The sequence below is a fragment of the Puma concolor genome, chromosome A1 (assembly GCF_028749965.1).
Source record: "Puma concolor isolate L17-30 chromosome A1, mPumCon1.1.hap2, whole genome shotgun sequence".
NCBI lineage: Eukaryota > Metazoa > Chordata > Mammalia > Carnivora > Felidae > Puma > Puma concolor.
In genome coordinates this window covers 28,909,964-28,917,104 of record NC_141667.1, presented here as the reverse complement: position 1 = coordinate 28,917,104, position 7,141 = coordinate 28,909,964, and positions in this window count along the sequence as shown.

Genomic DNA, 7,141 nt, shown 5'->3' with positions numbered 1-7,141 from the left:
GATGCAGGCCCAATAATATTTAAACATATATAAAGTTGGGCATCCAACAAAATAAGATTCACAACATCTGGCATCCAATATAAAGTTACTAGGTATTCAGAAAAGCCATGACATATGACCCATAGTCAGAAGAAACATCACTCAAAGAAAACAAACACAAAAATGACACAGATGATAGAATGAACAGAGAAAGATGTTCATTTGTCTATTCTAAATACATTTCATTTGTTCAAGGAGATAGAGAAACACATGCATATATTGAGGGAAATGGAAGATACAACTAAGAACCAACCTGAATTATTAGAGACAAAAAATTTAATAACTGAAATGAAAAATACACTACATGGTATTAATAATAACAGATTCAGTTCTGCAGAGGAAATCATCAGTAAACTTGAAGACATAGGAATAGAAATGAATACAAAGTAAAGCATAGAGAAAAAAAATGGGAAAAAAATGAACCAAGCCTCAGTGACCTCTGGGACAGTACATACGTGATTAGATTTTGAGAAGGGGTGGGGGTGCAGAAAAAAACATTTAGAAAAAAATCCTCAAAAGTTTCCAATCTGACAAAAATTACAAAACCCACAGATTTTCAAGAGCTCAGTGAACCCCAGGCAGAAGGAACATGAAGAAAACCACACCAAACGACACAGTAATCATTGCTGAAAACTGGGGATGAAGAGGAAATATTAAATGAAGCTAGAGGGGAAAAAAGGAAACAGAGGATCTCAAACCCTCCTACCATTGCTCAACCAACACTCAATTCCATGTTTAATTGTTCCAATGCACAGGAATTTCCCCTGATCCTTAAAACCAAGGAATCATTCATACTAGTTTTCTAATAATATATGCTATTGCATAAATTAAGAAAAAATCGTGTATTATGCACACAAGAGGGCCACTTTAGAAAGGAAAAAAAACTAACCTGACTGGAAAACAACTTATAATTACTAAAAAGTCATCCATGGGTAGATCCAACATGGCAGAGAAGTAGGAGAACCTGAAATTCCCTTGTCCCTTAAACACAGCAGTGTTGAGGCCAAAGGACTTTGAATTCGAAGAGTCCAGGCTGCTGAGTGAAAGAGATGTCTTTGGGGACCCACGGGGACAACGTGGTGGGCCATAGGTGCGTGATTGTGAACTGGGAGAGATGAAACGGGCAGCATAGGCATGGAAGGGAGGGATCCCCTTCTGCGGAGAGACAAAGGGAAGAGAAAAAGAAGCTGGGAAAGTGTAGGACTGTATCTGGACGAGAGAAAGACCATGGATGGGGATGGAGAAAGATCCAATCTCTAACTGTGGGGCTTTCTCCGAACTGGGGCAGGCTGCCCAGTTAGCACACCTGGGAAGGAAGGGAGTCAGTCCTGGGCTCCGTAACTAGCTCAGAGGCACAGTCCGCAGTGGGAGAAAGCAACCCCTTCCCTGGATGGCTGTGGGAAGAAGGTATATAGCTGTTCAAAGGGCAAAAACTGCCTGCGCCAACCAGCCACGGGCCATATATATAGGCGGCGCGGAGCAGCACTTCCCTGGAACCGGGGTGCAGGGAGAGGGACCCTTTAAGACATTGGCGTTTAAATCCCAGCTTAGTGCCAGGGAGGTACGGGAGTCATCGGACCAGGACAAACTGCCTCATTGGCGCCAGTGGGGCACTGCAAGGATGGCCTGAACAGAGTGGTTTGGGCCACCAGGTCTGGGGAGGTGAGACTGTGGTGTCACCATTTTTCTCCCTGTCACTGACAAGGTGGGGCTTCAGGGAAGGACAGCAGGCCCACAGTGGAGGTGGGACCCGCCTACACCAAACCACGCCCCTCCGTGCCTGGTAACTGTAACGGGATTGAGGCTGAGTCACCACACAGTCCCTCCTCCAGACCAGCGTTGCCATTGGTTCCAAGGCATCCAGCAGTTTTGCATTTCCTGATTTAATTCTTGGACAATTCTTATTATATATATATAATTTTATATATTTAAATATATTTATATTTAATACAGATTATATTATGTATATTATACATATATGTATATATGTATATTATTATATTATTATAATATAATATATACAATATATAATATAGTATAATATAATATATTATACATAATATAATCTGTATTAAATATAAATTATATATAAATAAATACATATTAAATATATAATATATAAAAAATTATATATAATATATATTATATATATGTATAATTTTATATATAATATATATTTTTATATTATATAATTATATATATAATTTATATTTTATATATAATATATATTTCATATATAATATATATAATTTTTTTCTTCCTTTTCTCTTTTTTATTTCTTCCCTCCTCTAATGTGGTTATTCTGGTTGTTGGTTTGTTTAAGCAGACATATTTAATCTATTCTGTTTATACCTGTTCTACCTCTCCTTCTTTAGTTTCCTCTCCCTCTCTCTCTGGATTAAGCCATACAGTTTCTCTGGTCAATTTTCTTTTCTTTTCTCTTTTCCCGCCCCTGTCGTTTCTCTCTTTGTATGAGATCAGGCCTCTTCCATCAACACCGCTCCCACCGTGGTTTAGTTGTAGAGGGTGTTTCTGGTTTTTTGTTTTTGTTTGTGTTTTGTTTCATTTGTTTTTGTTTTTTGTTTGTTTTCCTTTCCAGGGCTACTTCAATGAACAAATTAAAGCACACCTGGTGGAGGGTCCAAAACATCACTATGAGTACAGAGATAAAGCAACCAAAGTCATAACAACAGAGAGCAAATAACACACGCCTGAAGGGCCAGGCCCTGGACAGTGCATGACCCTTCTTTAAGAAAGTAGTGCTGGGGCACCTGGGTGGCTCAGTTGGTTAAGCCTCCGAATTCGGCTCAGGTCATGATCACATGGTTCATGAGTTCAAGCCCTGCATTGGGCTCTGTGCTGACAGCTCAGAGCCTGGAACCTGCTTTGGATTCTGTGTCTCCCTCTCTCTCTGCCCCTCCCCCACTCACACTCTGTTTCTCTCTCTCTCTCTCAAAAATAAATAAACATTAAAAAAACAAAGTAGTGCTCACTGGTGCAGGGCAAATAGCAAGATTTAAAACACATAAGGGACAGAAAACTAGTCAAAATGATGAAACAGAAGAATTCTCCTCAAAAGAAATTCCAGGAAGAAATGACAGCTAAATAATTGCTCAAAACAGATATAAACAATATAACTGAAAAAGAATTTAGAATAATAGTCATAAAATTAATATCTGGGCTTGAAAAAAGCATAGAAGACAGCAGAGAATCTATTGCTGCAGAGATCAGGAACTAAAAAATACTCATGTTGAATTAAATAATGTTGTAAATGAGGTGCAAAATAAACTAGAGGTGGTCACCACGAGGATTGAAGAGGCAGAGGGGAGAATAAGGCAAACAGAAGATAAAATTATGGAAAAAGATGAAGCTGAAAAAAGGTAGATAAAAAAATTCTAGACCACGAGGGGAGAATTACAGAACTAAGTGATTCAATGAAATGTAATAATATCTATATCATAGGAGTTCCAGAAGAAGAGGAAGAGAGAGAGAAAGGGACAGAAAGTGTACTTGAACAAGTCATAGCTGAGAACTTCCCCAATCTGGGGAAGGAAACAGACACTGAAATACGGAAGGCACAGAGAACACCCTTCAGACATAACAGGAATCAATCTTCTGCATGACAAACCATAGTGAAACTGGCAAAATACAAAGATAAAGAGGGAATTCTGAAAGCAGCTAGGGACAAACGGGCCTTAACCTACAAAGGTAGGCACATAAGGGTAGTAGGAGACCTATCTACTGAAACTTGGCAGGCCAGAAGGGAGTGGCAGGAAATATTCAATATGCTGAATAGGAAAAATATACAGCCAAGGATTCTTTATCCAGCAAAGCTGTCATTCAGAAAAGGAGAGATAAAGGTTTTCCCAGACAAACAAAAACTAAAGGAGTTCATCACCAACTAAACCAGCCCTACAAGATATCCGAAGGAGGACTCTGTGAATGGAATGTTGCAAAGACCACAAAGACCAGAGACATCACTACAAGCATGAAGCCTACAGATAACACAATGACTCTAAATCCATACCTTTAAAATAATAACATTCAATGTAAATGGACTAAATGCTCCAATAAAAAGACATAAGGTATAAGAATGTATAAAAAAACAAGACCCATCTATTTTCTGTCTACAAGAGACTCATTTTAGACCTGAAGGCACCTTCAGATTGAAACTGAGGGGATGGATAACCATCTATCATGATACTGGAAGTCAAAAGGAAGCCATAGTAGCCATACTTATAACAGACAGATTCTAAATTAAAGGCTGTAACAAGAGATGAAGAAGAGCATATATCATAATTATGGGGTCTATCCATCAAGAAGAGCTAACCATTACAAATGTTTATGCACCCAATTCAGAGGCACCCAAATATATAAAACAATTAGTCACAAACATAAGCAACCTTATTGATAAGAATGTGGTAATTGTAGGGGACTTTAATACTTCACTTACAACAATGGACATCTAGGCAGAAAATCAATAAAGAAACAAGGGCCCTGAATAATACACTGGACCAGATGGACTTGACAGATATATTCAGAGCTTTTCATCCTAAAGAAGCAGAATACACATTCTTCTCAAGTGCACATGGAACATTCTCCAAGATAGATCACATACTGGGTCACAAAAGAATTGAGATCATACTGTGCATATTTTGAGATCACAATGCTATGAAAACTTGAAATCAACCACAGGAAAAAGTTTGGAAAACCTCAAAATGCACAGAGGTTAAAGAACATCCTACTAAAGAATGAATGGGTCAATCAGGCAATTAAAGAAGAACTTTAAAAATGTATGGAAACAAACGAAAATGAAAACATGACAGTCCAAACCCTCTGGGATGCAGCAAGGCAGTTATAAGAGGAAAATACATGGCAATCCAGGCCTATATCAACAAACAAGAAAAATCCAAAATACAAAATCTAACGACACACCTGAAAGAACTAGAAGCAGAAACTCTAAGGCCAGCAGAAGAATAGAAATAATAAAGATCAGAGCAGAAAGAAACAACATATAATCCAAACAAAACAAAACAAAACAAAACAGGAGAACAGATTAATGAAACTAAGAGCTTTTTTGAGAAAATAAACACAGTTGATAAACATCTAGCCAGACTTCTCAAAAAGAAGAGAGGACCCAAATAGATAAAATTACGAATGAAAAAGGACTTATCACAACTAATCCATCAGAAATACAAACAATTATCAGAGAATACTATGAAAAATTAGATGCTAACAAACCAGACAACCTGGAGGAAATGGACAAATTCCTAGACACTCACACACTACCAGAACTCAAATGGAAGAAATAGAAAATTTGAACAGACCCATAACTAGTGAAGAAATTGAATCAGTTATCAAAAATCTCCTAAGGGGCGCCTGGGTGGCGCAGTCGGTTAAGCGTCCGACTTCAGCCAGGTCACGATCTCGCGGTCCGTGAGTTCGAGCCCCGCGTCAGGCTCTGGGCTGATGGCTCAGAGCCTGGAGCCTGTTTCCGATTCTGTGTCTCCCTCTCTCTCTGCCCCTCCCCCGTTCATGCTCTGTCTCTCTCTGTCCCAAAAATAAATAAAAACGTGGAAAAAAAAATTTTTTAAAAAAATCTCCTAAGAAATAAGAGTCCTGGACCAGATGTCTTCCCAGGGGAATTGTACCAAACATTTAAAGCAGAGTTAATACCTATCCTTCTCAAGCTGTTCCAAAAAATTGAAATGGATGGAAAGCTTCCAGACTCATTGTATGAATCCAGCATTATTTTGATTCCCAAACCAGACAGAGACCCAGCAAAAAAAGAGAACTACAGGCAAATATCCCTGATGAATATAGATGAAAAAATTCTCAATAAGATACTAGCAAATCGAATTCAACAGCATATAAAAAGAATTATTCACCATGATCAAGTGGGATTCATTCCTAGGCTACAGGGCTGGTTCAATATTTGCAAATCAATCAATATGATACATCACATTAATAAAAGAATGGATAAGAACCATATGATCCTGTCAATAGATGCAGAAAAAGCATTTGACAAAATATAGCATCCTTTCATAATAAAAACCCTCAAGAAAGTTGGGAATAGAAGGAACATAACATAAACATCTTAAAAGCCATATATGAAAAGCCCACAGCTAATATCATCCTCAATGGGGAAAAAATGAGAGCTTTCGCCCTGAGATCAGGAACACGACAGGGATGTCCACTCTCACCATTGTTGTTTAACATAGTGTTGGAAGTCCTAGCATCAGCAGACAACAAAATGAAATAAAATGCATCAAAATTGGCAAAGAAGTCAAACTTTCACTTTTCTCAGATGACATGATACTCTAAATGGAAAACCCAAAGACTCCACCAAAAGGCTGCTAGAACTGATACATGAATTCAATAAAGTCTCAGGGTACAAAATCATTGTACAGAAACCAGTTGCATTTCTATACACCAATAATGAAGCAATAGAAAGAGAAATCAAGAAATTGATCTCATTTACAATTTCACCAAGAACCAAAAAATACCTAGGAATAAACCTAACCAAAGATATAAAAGATCTATATGCTTAAAACTATAGAAAACTTATGACACAAATTGAAGAAGCACAAAGAAATAGAAAAGCATTCTATGCTCATGGAGTGGAAGAACAAATATTGTTAAAATGTCAATATTACCCAAAGCAATCTACACATTCAATGCAATCCAATAAAAATTGCACCAGCATTCTTCTCAAAGCTAGAACAAATAATCCTAAAATTTGTATGGAACCACAAAAAAACCTGAATAGCCAAAGTAATATTGAAGAAGAAAACCAAAATGGGAGGCATGACAATCCCAGACTTTATCCTTTACTACAAAGTTGTAATCATCAAGACAGTATGGTACTGGCACAAAAACAGACACATAGACCAATGGAATAGAATAGAGAACCCAGAATTGGACCCACAAAGTTACAGCCAACTAATCTTTGACATAGCAGGAAAGAGTATCCAATGGAAAAAAGACAAGTCTCTTTAGCAAATAGTGCTGGGAGAACTGGACAGCAACATGCAGAATAATGAAACTATACCACTTTCTTATACCACACACAAAAATAAACTCAAAATGGATGAAAGACCTA